The following is a 15,329-nucleotide window of genomic DNA, read 5'->3' on the forward strand; positions in this document are numbered from 1 at the left end:
TCCCCTAAACATAAGTCCTAATGCTTTTCTTGGAGCAAAACTTAATATAAGACCCGGTCTTATTTTCAGGGAAACACGGTAGTAATACCTGAACACATGGCTGTCCCATTGGGGACTACATTTCCCAGCCTCCCATGGGGCAAGATGGGACCATGTGTCTAAATTTTAACCAATGGAATGTGAATGAAAGTAATGTGTTTAACATCACTACCTTTACTTAAAAGAAAATAGTGCATCGTGTTCTTTTTCTTCCTTCCCCTTTATACAAAGGCATAAGATGCAGTTGGATGCAACTGAACCATGCAGATGAAGAAACCTGGGTACCTGAATGAGGGTGTGGAGCAAAGCCTGGCATGTTCTGAACCAACCACTCACCTCAGGATTGTTTCATGAATAAGAAAGAAACTTGTCTTCTTTAACCCACTGCATTTGGGGTTCTTTGTTACAGCAGCTTAACCTTTACCTCAACTAATACACAGACTTTTATGGCCAATTTAGCGGTATTGGGAGTGAATTAGAGCACAGTGTGGAATAGGAAACAACGTAACATGTAATACTCAACCATCTCCATCCTTAAAGCTCTTTAACTGAGACCCTGCAGGGAGTTCTCACAGACTGTCTTTCCCCTTAGGTCCCTGCCTGATACCTTTTCCGTTTATGCATTCTCACTCCCCCTGCTGTACACACTTTGCCCATTTCCCCATGCCAAGGGACGTCTACAAAATTTTATTTTATTTTGTTAAGCAAATGAATACTTTTTCCATCTCCATTGCAGACAAGCTCCAGGACCTTCCTTGGCATTACTCAAAATTCTTGGTGGTGTATCCTCAGAAAAGAAAGAACGCATCTAGCTCAGGTCTCCCTCTTAACACTAAGAATTAGCAAAAATTTTTAAAATCACAGTTTCCTGTCATTTGTCTCATAGTAAATTTGTTGGTGGTTCTTCCTTCCCTAAAAACACCCTCAATTAGCAGAAGGGAGGGGGAAAGGGGTGATGCAGGAGAAAATGTACTTTCCTCTGGCATGAGAAAACCTTAGCGTTTGCTCCTGGGGTTTTAGATTTCATTTCCCATTCACTCAGATGCAAATATTTATACAATGGGCACCCCTAGAAATGCATCCATATGGTTAATTCTCACGTACAGACACTCAGGCACGCACACACATACAGACAGCTGAGTTATGCAAAAGACCCTGGGCTGTCCATTCTGTTCTTTCCAGCTTTCAAACGCCAGCTCCCAAATATGCTCCCCTCGTCACCAGCTCTGTGTCCTTGCCACTCACTGATACTTTGGGTGTCTCACAAAAATTTACAATGCAGTCATTTTGCTGTCTCATTTCCTCCCAGCTTTTATGGGCTGTTACATTCATTAATGACACTGTGAAATGAGTTGTAAAATGCATCAGAAACAAGGCCCCGAGTTGGTGACAGTCAGGCTTTGCTATCATATCAGACAGGGCCATCTTCTCCCCATGAGATGGCTGTGGTCGGCCCAGTGTCCACACCACATCACCGCTGGCAAAGTGATGGAGGTAACATGGCACGTGGGATCGTGGAGAAGGTCTCCAAGGCCCAGCTCAGGATCTGACCAGAATTAATCGCTGCTGCCTCCCAGGGGGTGGGGGAGTGTGAGGGAATGGAGGGGAATTAGTGAGGTTTTCCATGTGTTTTTTGGGCATCTCTGTATAGACACATGTGGATTCATATTTTGTATTGACTGGGTAAGTTGTTATATGCCTACAAGTAGTGTGAGTGTGTGAGTGTGTGTGTGTGTGAGTGTGTTTATATATTATTGGTCCCTGCTTATTTCTCCAGTCCATCTCACACCGTTCTTCCATTCTATGTTCTAAACACATGTTCCTCTTAAATTCCTTAATTCTCTCCAATCTCTCTTCCCTCTCTCTGACATTCTCTTTGCTTCTTTCTTTGTCTCTGTTATTCTATTTGTCCCTTTCTCTTACCCTGCTTCTCTGTCCCTCCCTTTCTCTCCCCACCCACCAACCTTCTTCCTCTCTCTCTCTCTCTCTCTCTCTCTCTCTCTCTCTCTCTCTCCTCTGTCTGTCTGTCTGTCTGTCTCTCTCTCTGGCCTCCACACACTAATTTCTTTTCTTCCACCACACCCCCTCACCTGGCTAATTCCTACTTCCCCTTCACTCCTCAGTGTAGCCATCACTTCTTTGTGCCTGAGCTCTGAGACCACCTTAGCTCCCTGTTGGGTGAGCACCCACAGGCTCCCTCCGTTTCCCTTCTTTCAGCCTCACCATCTGCCATTCCCTATTTCACTCTGTCTGCAGGGGCTTTGCACTCTGTCATCTTAGTGAAGTTGAAATCTTTTCCCCAAATTACTTTCCCTGTAGGTTCTGCATTAGAGTTGGCCACAGGAGAAATTTGGGTGAGCTTTGGTAGGTGAACGGGAAGCAGCAGGCAGCCATGTCTACACTAGGAGGGTCCATGGAAGTCCAGGCGCTGTTACAACACACACCCATGGCCCCAGATCTAGTGGCTCACCTTGTGGCGGGGGCTTGTGGGCAGCAGACAGGCCCGTGGCTCCTCAACTTCCTGCCAGAGCTCCTCTTTGTCCTTCTCCAATCCCAGGATGCATCTGGCAGCAGCTCCCCCGTCCTCCTGCAGATCACAGCGTCGCTGAAGTCGGGAGGCAATGAGAGACTGGCAAGCATCCCGGGGAAAGACAGCTGTGGGTCCCAGCTTAGCCCCACGGGTGGCCTTTGCTCTCCCATTTCACATCCACAGGTGATGTGACAGATTTCTATGGGCAGTCCCACCTGTTCCCATGATCACACATGTGTAAGTTCCTACCTTATACTAGAGCCCTTCAATAATTCACAATGGTTCTGCTTCTCTGACCTGATACACAGCCCAAAGCCTGCCTGAGAACAAGACCTCAACACAACTCCCAGGTTAACCCCATCGTTCCCTGCTGAGTTCCCAGGGCTGAGAGCGCACCCACCATTGGAAAATAGCTCAGTAAGAACGCACCATACTCGGTCATGATATTAATGTCCTCACGTTGTGACATATGAATGTGTATGCACACACACACACACACACACACACATACACACATTTCCATACAGCTCTTCCTAGACCAGCAGCCACAGCCCTGGATTAAATATGTCCCACTTAGGGTTTTACTCGGTCCACAATGCCATCGAAATTTTGAATTTGCTGTCGACATTTAGAAGCCAGATTTCACATACAAAATTCAGGTTGTAAGCTTCTCTTACCAAATCAAAGGATCAGCCAACGTGGAGCCCACAGGAGTCCCCAGGTAACGACCGTGTGAAGCTGGTAGTGGCCGCCCCCTTTGGACATGGCTTGCGCCCTTCACCTCACCGCAGGCCCACTGGTGATCCAAATGTCTTCCCGTAGTTGCGTCTCACACACACACCTGATACAAATAAACACACACAGTCCTTTCCTTTATGTTTGAGTCATGCCTGTCCACGTATTCAGAGACCCCCAAGGGTGGGGAGATGGGAATGACAACTCTGCTCTATTTAGCTCATTCCCCAAGGACATGGGAGCTTCACTCAAGACTCATGGAACTCCCCATCACTCCTTGGGGCCCTCGCTCTCTGCTCCCCATCGCTGGTGAGGTTGGTACCCTGTCCATCCCTCATCCCACGCCAACACATGCCTCTCCATCGGTTGCAAACATCTGACTCACCACGAAGACGCCTTCACTGTAGCTTGGCTGCAGGGTGGAGCGGATACAAGATAACTGAGCCTCTGGTATGGCCACACTGAACCCCTCGTAGCACAATAATCCAGAGAGGTCCTTGTCCCTTTCTCTCCTGGAGTTACATTGTCACGACCCCCCCTTTTGTTAGCAGAGCTTCGTTACATACCTGATATTGTTTCTGTACATGTATTTGGATGCGTATTCATTTCTACGTGCACACTTACTTCTGTAAACACGTGTGGGCTGCTGCTTCCCACAGGATGTGTGCTACACCATTTTAAAATACATTGGGTACATGTCTGTGACCCTGTGTGTATGTGGGCATATTTATGCAAGAATATCTGTGTATTAAAGTGTTTTTGCTAGGCCTGGAACTGTCCAAGCCTCCTTATGATCTCACAAGGACCTTACAATATAGGTAATGCAATCTGCATTTTATAAAAAGGAAATTCAGGCCTAGAGTGGAGAGTCTTTTAGCCAAAGTGACAGAGCTGCAAACTGTAAGTTCTTTGTTGGTGGTGCCACCTCCCTTCCCACACACATCCCCTTTACCAGTACACCCAGCACCCAACCACAGCAGATGCTGTTTGCTAACAGCTCACCCCTGCTCACCCTGCTCAAAGATGCCCGGAAGGCTGCGTCCCTTCCCAGGGGATGATCTGGGGCCAATCATGGACAGATGTGGGGGTGTAAGCGCCCACCAGCTGTTACCTTACAGGACAAGGGGAGAGAGAGAGAAGCAGATTAAGGCAGAGGCACATGTCATTTCAGGACAAAGAGAGTCTGAATCCCCATCTTTGGCTCGGCTTTTCCAGATCTCAATCTCCATATATTTTTCCAATTTGTATTAAATTTATCGAGGTGACGTTGGTTAGTAAAATTATGTAGGTTTCGAGTGTACATTTCTATACTACATCATCTCTATATTGCATTGTGTGTGTTCACCACCCAGAGCCAGTTCCCCTTCCAGCACCATAGGCTCGTATTTGACCTCCTTGATCTACATATTAGTGAACAGCATTGGGACCTAGGTTCTGGCCAACTACAAAGCCTGGGGACTGTCTTCCACGCCACACTGCCTCCTCCCCCGGTGTTCGTGTTACAACTCATGTTCATCGGGGCTGATTTTCCTACACCTTTCTCCAGAGGCAGCAATGAATGGGAATCGTTTGTTTGTCTAAAAGCGGAGTGGAAGCTAACTGTTTTAGACTGTGAAGCAGTGTAATGGACACTGCGCCTGTTACATTACATTTTATGGTTTTATAGCAATTACACTGCATTTTATGGTGTCATAACATATTACATTTTATGGCTTAATATCAGCTTTAATACAAGACACCACGGCCAGCGAGAATTTTAAAAAGGGGAGGCTTCTCCTGGTGGGATGGTAATGGGCTTTCTGCATGACAACACGCCTTCCGGCAGGAGGCCGGGGAAGGTGAAGCAGGGACCAGATCTCCCTCAAGTCTCCCTACTACCTCATCCTGTGCCCCCTCGGTCAAGCCTGGCTTTCTCGCTAGGGGTCCTTGCGCAGACTAGTTGAACAGATGCTCTGGGTTTCCAGCATCTCTCCCGCACCCATTTCCCTCTCCACACAACAGACAGGATGAGCTTTCTCCAGCACAAAGCTGACCTGACACCACCCTGCTAAAACCCCTCTAGAACTTCCCATTGCCTTCAGAGCCAAGTCCATACACCAGTCCAAACTCAGCCTGTGGTTTGAGGACCTGCACGTTCTGATTCTCAGCCACGGCTCATCCACCGCCCAGCCCCATGCATCCTACGCGAAAGCCACAACGAGCCTCCTGCCATTCCCAGAAGTGCTGTGCCCCTTTTTACTCCCATGGCTTTGCACATGCTGTTCCTTCTGCCTGGAATCCCTTCCTGGATCTTTCTCTTTCTTTGCATTCATTCAACGAGTATTTATCGAGCACCTATAATGCCGGGCATTGTTCTGACTGCTATGGATGTAACAGTAAACGAAACACTTAAAGTCTCTGCTCTCATGAAGCTAACGTCCTAACGGGGAGAGGTGACATTGCATCAGCTGTTCAAAACTCAGCTCATGTCACCTCCTCCAGGAAGCCTGTTCTGATAAGCCCAGGTAGTGAGGTATGCATTCCATGCCAGTGCAAGAACACTTAGCATCACTGTTGTAATATCTGTCCCCCTCTCTGCCTTCCCCGAAGGCAGGGACAATGCCTTCCCCATCTTTAATTTTGCATTGCCTTCACCAAGCAAAGTTCCTGGTCCTTGGAAGTTCACCATATAGATGGATGAAAAAGCAAGAGAGAAGAAATGATTAGTGTGATTTAGGGGTGGCAGTGAGAGTCCACCCCCACCACAAAACATTTCCTGCACAGATGCCTCAAATCCTGCCAGCAGGAATTCATTACTTTGGGTTAAGCATAGTCCACTCCCAGCAGCTCTTCTGCATGCAAATGGCTCTGAGAGTAAGATGTTTGCATGAATTATTCCATCAGAACACTTGGGAGCTGCTTGGAGCGCACAAGACTTAAGTGAGCTGCTGCACTGGGAAATAAAGAGAGGAGAAAAGAAAGGGGGCTTTGCCCAGGGTTCAGGCCTATCTGAGCTCAAGAAATTGGTTGCACATGTCGACAAATGCATTGACTAAAAAGCTCTGGCAATCTTAGCACTATCAGAGAAGTGGTATAGGGCAATGAAAACAGCTCTGGGCGAGGCACCACATTCCAGCTCTGGTTCTACTACTGATTTGCTGAACAAACTCGGGCAAGACCTTTAGCCTCTCTGGGTCTCAGTTTCGTGAACTATAAAACACAGAGGCTAGGCAAGATATGATCAGAGCCTTTCAGGAGTTAGCAGAGTTCAGTAGTTCAAATTCCAGCATTGCCTTCACCAGCTGTGACCTTGGACATGCTATTTAACCCTATGTGCCTTGGTTTTGTCATCTATAAAATGGGTCGAAGTATAAAAAAAATACATTACTCAGAGGCTTGTGTAAGGATGTAATAAGTTTATATGGATACAGCAATTAACACAGAACCTGGGATATCATAAGCACCCTATAAATGTCAGTTATTATTAAACAAGCCAAAGGGTCAACATTGCAATCTCTGCAAACCACAGAAGAACAGAGCTGGAAAAGACTCAAACAAAAATAATAGCAGACCCGTATGAGGGGCTCACCATTTGCCAGACACTGTGCCAAAGACTTTATAAACAGTATCTCCTGTGAGCCTCATAGGAACCCTATCACGTAGGCTACTTGGTGACTCCTGGATTCTCCAATCAAGCCCAGAACAGGTGAGTAATGGGCCCAGGTACACACAGATGGTAAGTGGCATGGCCAGGGCTCAAGCCAGGATCTACTTGATGCCAAAGCTTTTCTTCCAATATGGTACATTTTCAGCCATTCTTTCTTCAAATATTTTTCAATCCCACCTTTCTCTCCTCTCCCTCAGGGGCTCCAATTACACATACCTTATGTTGCTTAATGTCCCATAGCTGACTGATACTCTGTTCTTTTTATTATTATTTTTTCTCTGTGTGTTAGACCTTGAATAGTTCCTATTATTAAGTCTTCAAGTTCATTAATCTTTTCTTCTGCAGTATCTAATCTGATATTAATCCCATTCAGTGTATTTTTCATCTCATACATGTTGTTTTCATCTCCAGAAGTTCAATTTGGGTCTTTTCTATGTCTTCTGTATCTTTACCTAAGATTTTCTACTCATAGAGTACAGTTAGAATAATTGTTTTAACATCTTTGTTAGCTAATTCTGTATCCATTCTGGGCCAGTTTCAATTGATTGACATTCCTCCTCATTATGGAGTGAGTATGTGACCCAATGGTGGCCAATGAGTTATAAGAAGAACTCTGCAGGGAGACACTTGGGAAAGGTTTCCCCACTCTTAGGAAAAAAACCCATTTCTCTAGATGTGACCATTTCTGGATGGGACACCAGGAACTGCTGCCGTTATTGAACACTTACAGTGTACCACACCTGTGGTAAATGCATGAGGTCATGTGATCCTAACAAAACACCTCTGAAGTATTTATTACTGTGCTGCCCATTTTACAGAGAAGGAAACTGAAGTTCAGAGTGGCAAATGCCCTCTCCCAAGGTTACATGGGTAACACAGGGCAGAGATGGGATTGGAAGCCAGGTCTCTTCGATTGCAAAACCAGTGACCTTAAAATTCTATTCTATGCTGCCTCTTTGTCAAGAAAATATCCTGAGCCAGATGAGTCCCTTTCCTCTCACTGATCCATATTCATGTTTCTCAGAGCCAAGTAATTGGGGCTGCCAAAGGATGCCGAGAAGCCATCCTAATGAGCTTGCTCAGCTCCTGAAACTGCATAACCTGCTGGGCCGTGGGGCCTCTTCTGTCAATATTGACGTCTGTCTGAGACACTCGGAACCTTCCATGGTCGGCGGAGCAGCTGCTGCTGAGATTTAAAGGGAGAAATGAAAAAGAAAAAAAATACAAATCCTCTCAACAAACCTACCACTTGTCAAGGCAGACTCCACAAACCCCTGTGCATCTGGGGAAACTGGGGAAGACAAGGCTAGATTAGTTGGCAGCTGACCTGCAAAGTGCATGGCTGGGCTCCTGCACCCAGGGTCTGCCCACCTGCTTATTCAGCAAGACCCTGGAGAGCTGGGGAATCTGCTCTGGCCGGGAGAGGGTGCCTCCTTGCCAGGTGTGCTTCTGGGGGAGCTGAGATTCTAAGTTCCTGGACCTGCTCACATGCACTGCCCACCCAGCCTGCAGCCCTCTGGAGGGCTGAAGTCATGTTCCGGAAGGGCATATTTCTAGGGGGTAAAAAATCATGTGTTGGAACAAGTCCTCCTTTTTAAGAAGGATGGCACAAGGGAAGGGGTACGGGCTATGGAGTCGTAGAGTCCTGGGTTTGAATCCCATAATAGGCAAATTATCCTCTCTGGCAAATGGGATTTATTCACTCCACAAATATCCAGGCATCTGGAGGCAATGACAGTACAAGGTCACGGGGATATTAATAAAATACCAAGCAGAGAGCTGGCATGTCCTCCAGAAACGCAGACACTCCGGCTGCTCCATGCAGGTGGCACCACCCCATGGCTGTCTTGTCCGTAGGGCAGTAACATGGTTGTGTGAAAAGAGCCTTAGAGACAGTTTCCAATCCAGCTCTGGCACAGACACTGTCACGCAACCTTGAGCAATTATTCCGCGGGATGGTTACTTCTATGTGTCAACATGATTGGGCCACAGCGTGCCCAGACATTTCAGCAAACACTGTTCCAGGGGGTTATGTAAGGGTATTTCTGTATGAGATTAACATTTGCATCAGTAGTCTCGATTAAGCAGATTGCCCTCCCAAATGTGGGTGGGCCTCATTCAATCAATTACATCCCTGAATGGAAGAAAGGGCTGAGTAGGAGGGAACTTCTTTTGCCTGGCTGTGGGAGCTGGGATATTGGTCTTTTCCCGCCGTCAGACTTGGACTGAAACATCAGTGCTTCTTGGATCTTGAGCCTTGTGGCTTTTGAACTGGAACTTACACCATTGGTTCTTCTGGTGCTCAGGCCTTTGGACTCAGACAGGAACTACACATAGTCTCTTCTGGGTCTTCAATTTGCCAACTGAAAATCCTGGGACGTCTTGGCCTCCATAATTGTGTGAGGCAATTCCTTATTTTATATACAGAGGGTGCCGCAAAAGTGTATACACATTTTAAGAAAGGAAAAAACTGTATTAAAATTGTAATACTCAATATATACTGATCACAAAAGATGAGTACAAGTCATGTTTGATTTCTGCAATGACAAGAGGTGCTCAAAGTGGTTCCCATCAGCGTCCAGACACTTCTGACGACGGCGAACTACTGCTTGAGCAACGTTGACCAAAGTGTCCACTTGTCTACAGTTTTTTTGGCACCCTCAGTATAGCCTATTGGTTGTTTCTCTGGAGAACCCTGATAAGACATCTCACTTCCCTAATTCTGTTTCTTCACCTATAAACTTAGTGGAATTGTGAGGACAGTCAATTATAGTATAAATTACAATATAGTTTGCAATGTGCTATGAAATGGGTAAGTACCGGGAGCTCAGGAGCCTAACGGAACACATGATCCAGTCTTAAATAATAGCTTCTTATAGGAAGAGAGTCGATAGATGAGTAGTTGATACCAAAAGAGGGCATGGAAAGGGTATTTCAGGAAGCGGGAACAGCATGTGCAAAAGCCAGGAGGCCAAATAGTGTGTGGTCTGATTGGAACACTCAACATAGCTCGATATGTCTCGTGGCAGGTCACAGGGCCCTCTTGCATCACATTAATAGCTTGGGCTTTATCTTGAAGGCAGCGGGGAGCCACTGAAAACTTTTTAGGCACAGCAGTAACATGCATCTATGGGACTTTAAACAATGTATTTTAACCTCGCTGATTATCAGTCTCCTTACAACTGACATGAAATAGCTCCCTCCACCTGCTTCACTGCCTCTTTCTGAAGATCGGATGAAGTTATGCACCGTCCAGTGCTTTGTAAATCATTGAGTCCTTGGCAAATAAGTCAATATTGTTATATCAACTTCAAGGCTTTTGTGTCCCTAACAGTTTAACCAACGCCACAAGTCAAATAAGATATGGGGTCAGAATTTACTTGGCAAACCCTACAGCTTTTGATTAAAGGCGGAGATTTGTTAGTTGCTTCCCTAGCATATGTGTTAATTTGGGTCTTCCAAGAAAAAGATGCTAAAATGGGGTTAAACATGCAAGAGGTTATTAGGGGCAATGCCTGTGAGAGATGGGGCGCGAGCCAGGAGAGGCAGGGAGAGCCATCATCTTGGTGCAAGTCTGATCCCATGTGAAGGGGAGAGAGAGGAAAGAAAGAGAGTGGGTGGGAGCATCTTAGATTGCTATGCCATTCAGAGAGGCCACTAGGGAGTCTGTGAGCCAACCTGTTGGGGGAGTCCTATGTCTCCCAGGAATGAGCCTGCCTTACTATTCCCTCTGCACTCAGCCACTGACTGGGAGCGGTCCAAGGGGACAGGTGACCTCTGAGCAGACACGGTGATGGATTTCAGAGCACAGCTGCTGAGACCCTCAATCCATCATGCTTCCTGCACCCAGAGATCTGAGAGGTGCATGCCCCTGGTCATCACAGTCTCCATTAACCCTTTTGTGACTACGACCCTGATTTTTTTTTTTTTTTTAGTAATCTGTTCCTTTCCTGCTCTCACCCCACATGACCCAGGCCTGAGACAATTAGAGTATCATTGTCCCCTGGCTGCATCTATAGCTTGAATAAAACCAAGATGAGTTGGATATTTGTGCTGCATAGAACCCAAATCCCCACTCTCCAAAATTACGTGAGCTAGGATGTCAGTCCAAAGATCAGTAAGGAGCAACAGTGGCCTAATTCATTTGATCAAACAAGCGAACAAAGACATAGGATCTGGTTCCCATGTGGATATGTGGGCCCCAAATTATTCAAATTATTTTACTGGACTATGTGTGGAAGATGTCTATCCTGTGACTGCCCCACCACAGAGGCTCCCTTCTATCCCCTGCCTAAGAGATGGGCCCAGGCAACCTTCTTCTTGGCCCATGGTTGATTGGACCACTCCTGATTACATCTAATCCACCTGATCACATCTGATTCAAGGGCAGCCAGTGATGGATTGACTTGTGACCACACAGACCTTAACCTGGTGAAAAAGACATGGTTTAAACCATTCAGTCTCTCTCCTGGAAATTTGGACTAAGGTGTACTCAGAGACTGAAATTTGGACTAAGTTGTACCCAGAGACAGATGTTGGCATTGAAGTAGCAAGGTCACGAGGTTGACTTCCGGCCGGGGAGGTTCTGATGGGCCAGGAACAGGAAGAGGTAGGTTCTAAGGAAGCAGAACGGTGGATGAGCACAAGGCGCAGTAAGTAGAAAGGGCACAAAGGGAACCTGCAGAGGAAAGAGGCCGTGCCAGGAGAGAACCCAGGTGCTCTGGATCCTGCTTTAATTACCAAATGTTTCTATCCCATTGCTGGCTACAATTCACAGGTACCCCTTTTGGAAATAACTTTTTCTTTCCTGAACAGAAAAGGTAATGCATTATCACTGGGTGAAAAAAATCAGAAAAGCAAAAGCTCAGAGAGGAATATAAAAATAACCCCAGTACTCATCTTCTCAGAGCATCACATTTTCTTCTAGTCTTTCTTTCCAGGCACCCATAGCCATATATATTTGTCTTCCATAAAACTGTGATTATACTATTCACTCAACAACCTGTCATTCTTTATGTCTTTCCCCCATTCAATAAATATTCTTCTCTAATATGCTTTTAAATTATTTCATAGCATTCCATCCTAAGGATATGCTGTCATTAATTTATATAATTCCTTGTCATTGAACAATTCGGTTTTTCAAGGGAATCTTTCTCCGCTTTGCTTTTGTAAATAATGTTGCAAAGAACACAGCTGTAGCTAAATCATTATCCCTTTATAATAAATTATTAGAAGGCAGATCTCTGGGTGAGTGGGCATATATCTCTCTTAAATCTTTTGATAGATCCTGTTAAATTACATCCAGGAAGGTTGCAAAAATTTATATACCTACCTGTAATGTATGAATGTGTTTGGCCCAAGGAGGTTTTTGATGGATTCTACCACATCTTGGAGCCCATAGGGCAGGCTGACAATTAAGTTTGCAAACTTGTTGCTACGCTGTTGTTAACCTTTTTTGATATCAGAGGGATTACTCATTATGAATTTGTACCAACTGGACAAACTTAGTTAACCAAGTTTACTGTTTGGAAGTGCTGCGAAGGGTATGTGAAAAAGTTAGACGACCTGAACTTTTCACCAACAATTCATGGCTCTTGCATCACGACAATGCCCCAGCTCACACGGCACTGTCTGTGAGGGAGATTTAGCCAGTAAACAAATAACTGTATTGGAACACCCTTCTTGCTCACCTGATCTGGCCCCCAATGACTTCTTTCTTTACCCAAAGATAAAGGAAATATTGAAAGGAAGACATTTTGATGACATTCAGGACATCAAGGGTAATACAATGACAGATCTGATGGCCATTCCAGAAAAAGAGTTCCAAAATTGCTCTGAAGGGTGGACTAGGCACTGGCGTCACTGCATAGCTTCCCAAGGGGAGGACTTTGAAGGTGACCGTAGTGATATTCAGCAATGAGGTAGGTATCACTTTTTCTAGGATGAGTTCACAAACTTAATTGTCTCACCTCCTATCTCCACTGTGTGGCATGGTGTCGTGGTATACAGCAGGCACTCAATATGTGTTTGTTGACGTAAACTGAAGTCACAGGCATGAGTGAAGAGTCCTTTATCTCTTGAGCTACACTGAGGGTCTTGTGCCCTTTGCAATCACCACTGGTGGCACATGACACACTTCCTGGCATGCTCTTCTTTGGGAAAACCACTTCTAATTTCATCTGGGAACACAAAACCCCTGGGCGGCATGCAGATCTAAGCCAGAGACCCTCCCATCTTTGAGTCCATATCCTCCCAAGAGTAGAACCTGTTCTTTCCTCTCTCTGAAACCCACTACTGAATAGAGAGAGACAGGAAAAAAATCAGACAGATGGAGAGCTCATTAAAACAATCAATTATTTCAATGCATTTGGACGTGACAAAGGTACACCAGGGCGTGTGTGTTTTTAATAAGGCCTGTGCCGGGAGAGCAGCCGTGGGACCGACTGGCAGAGAATGAGACATTGCTTTCTAGACGGCACCTACTGTGATAATGTTACCTGCCGTTAACGCTGTGGCAGAAAATAGACACGGAATCAGAGAACGTTAAATCTGAGATAATGGGTTTTTTAATTGTTTTCAAATTTGGGATGAGCATTTTAATTGAAGTGGTGGGGAGGTTAATCTAACTTTTGTGTTTGATTATCTGGCAAGGAGAGGGGGGAATGAAGAAAAGTAGGGGAAATTGAGGTAGTCTTTAAAAAAAACACCTCTCATAACACATAGCATGATAAATTCCATTTCTCTACAATTGTTTTCATTATATGTGGCAGAAGCAAAATGATTTCTGTACATGATTAGTGCCAAGATCAGAGAAATGCTGACAGTCTGAGATTCTAAGTTAACTCTCTGCATACTGAGAAGGAAGGGAAATCGTCGTTCTTTCAATAAATCGTTATGAAGAATCGAGAAGGAAGCTGGTATTTTGGAGTGGCCACTATTGACAGACGGAATGCCAGGCTCTTGCTGTATTTTCTTTTTCCATCTCACAACTACTCTATGAGAGGTTTTATTATCCCTCTTCCACAGAGGAGGGGACTGGGCTCAGAAAGTTTAAGTGACTTGCTCAAGGTCATACAGCCCGTAAGAGAAGGCTGGAGCTCTGACCCAAATCTAGTCGTCTCCAGAACAGCACAGTGTCAGAATAACAAAATGGAATTACACATACCTGGATTCAAATCCCCCTCTCTCATTGCCTCTTTTTTATTTTCTATAAAATGGTAATAATAATGAAAAAAAATAATAGCACTTACCATCGGGGCTTTGTTTTTCCTCTTTTGTTTTGAGGATTTACTGAGATAGTGATTATTAAGTACTTGATATGGTTCCCGGAACATAGCAAGGTCTCAATAACACATTAGCTGTTAGTATTAACAGGAATCTGACTGCCTCAGTCTAAAACTCCTTACTATGTTCAAGGTCCTACAGGCTGAAGCAGTTGTTGACACCTTGGTTCCCAACTTCAGAGATTTTACAGTCTGTGAAGATGATGGACCAGGATCCCCACATTTCCAGACTACTTCAGTCTGTGAGTGGACAGAAAGCTGGTGACCAAACACCCTCCCCTAGGTTTCTAGGATTTCCAATATTCTATCTTATCATCCACACATGCCCACCTGCCCCTCTCCGCACCCCCAACACAGATCTCAATTCTTTATTTGTGAAAACATGATCCCTTTCAGCACCTAGAGAAGGATCTACAATATTAGACTCCATCATCTGGAGACAGCGACGTGGGAAAAGTGAAACAGAAAGTCTTTAGCCATCATGGAAGGTTTCACTCTTCTGCATTTGGAGAAACTGTCTGGCAGGGCTTCAGGGAGCAGGTGGTCTGAGGTGCTCTGTCAACTCGCTGGGGATGGAGGACCACTCCATACTACCCTGTCTCCCCGAAAGTAAGACCTAGCCAGACAATCAGCGTCTAATGCGTCTTTTGGAGCAAAAATCAGTATAACACCAGGTCTTATTTTATATTATATTATGTAAGACCGGGTCTTATAGTAAAATAAGACCGGATCTTATATTCATTTTTGCTCCAAAAGACGCATTAGAGGTCTTATTTTTGGGGAAACACGGTAGGTACTTACAAGCTTCTTTTCTCCCCCAGAACTGATACTGCGGGCAGAAGGGGCTCCCAGTGGATTTCTCCAGTTTGTTTCTGTACTCGAGCTCCTTTGTCCAGCAACAGCAGTGATCATGTAGGAAGTACGCACCCTGTGTCCACCTCTGCCCCTGTCTGTCCAGTGCTAAAAGGACCGGAGGTCATATCAGTCACCCACCTGGTCACTGGTGAACATGGGATCTGAGCCCTGACACTGCAGCAGTGCCTTCCTGGGGTTGCTTCTGCCACTCACACCAGTGACACGAGGATTAAGTCCCATT

Source organism: Rhinolophus hipposideros (assembly GCF_964194185.1).
Source record: "Rhinolophus hipposideros genome assembly, chromosome: 24".
Classification (NCBI taxonomy): Eukaryota; Metazoa; Chordata; class Mammalia; order Chiroptera; family Rhinolophidae; genus Rhinolophus; species Rhinolophus hipposideros.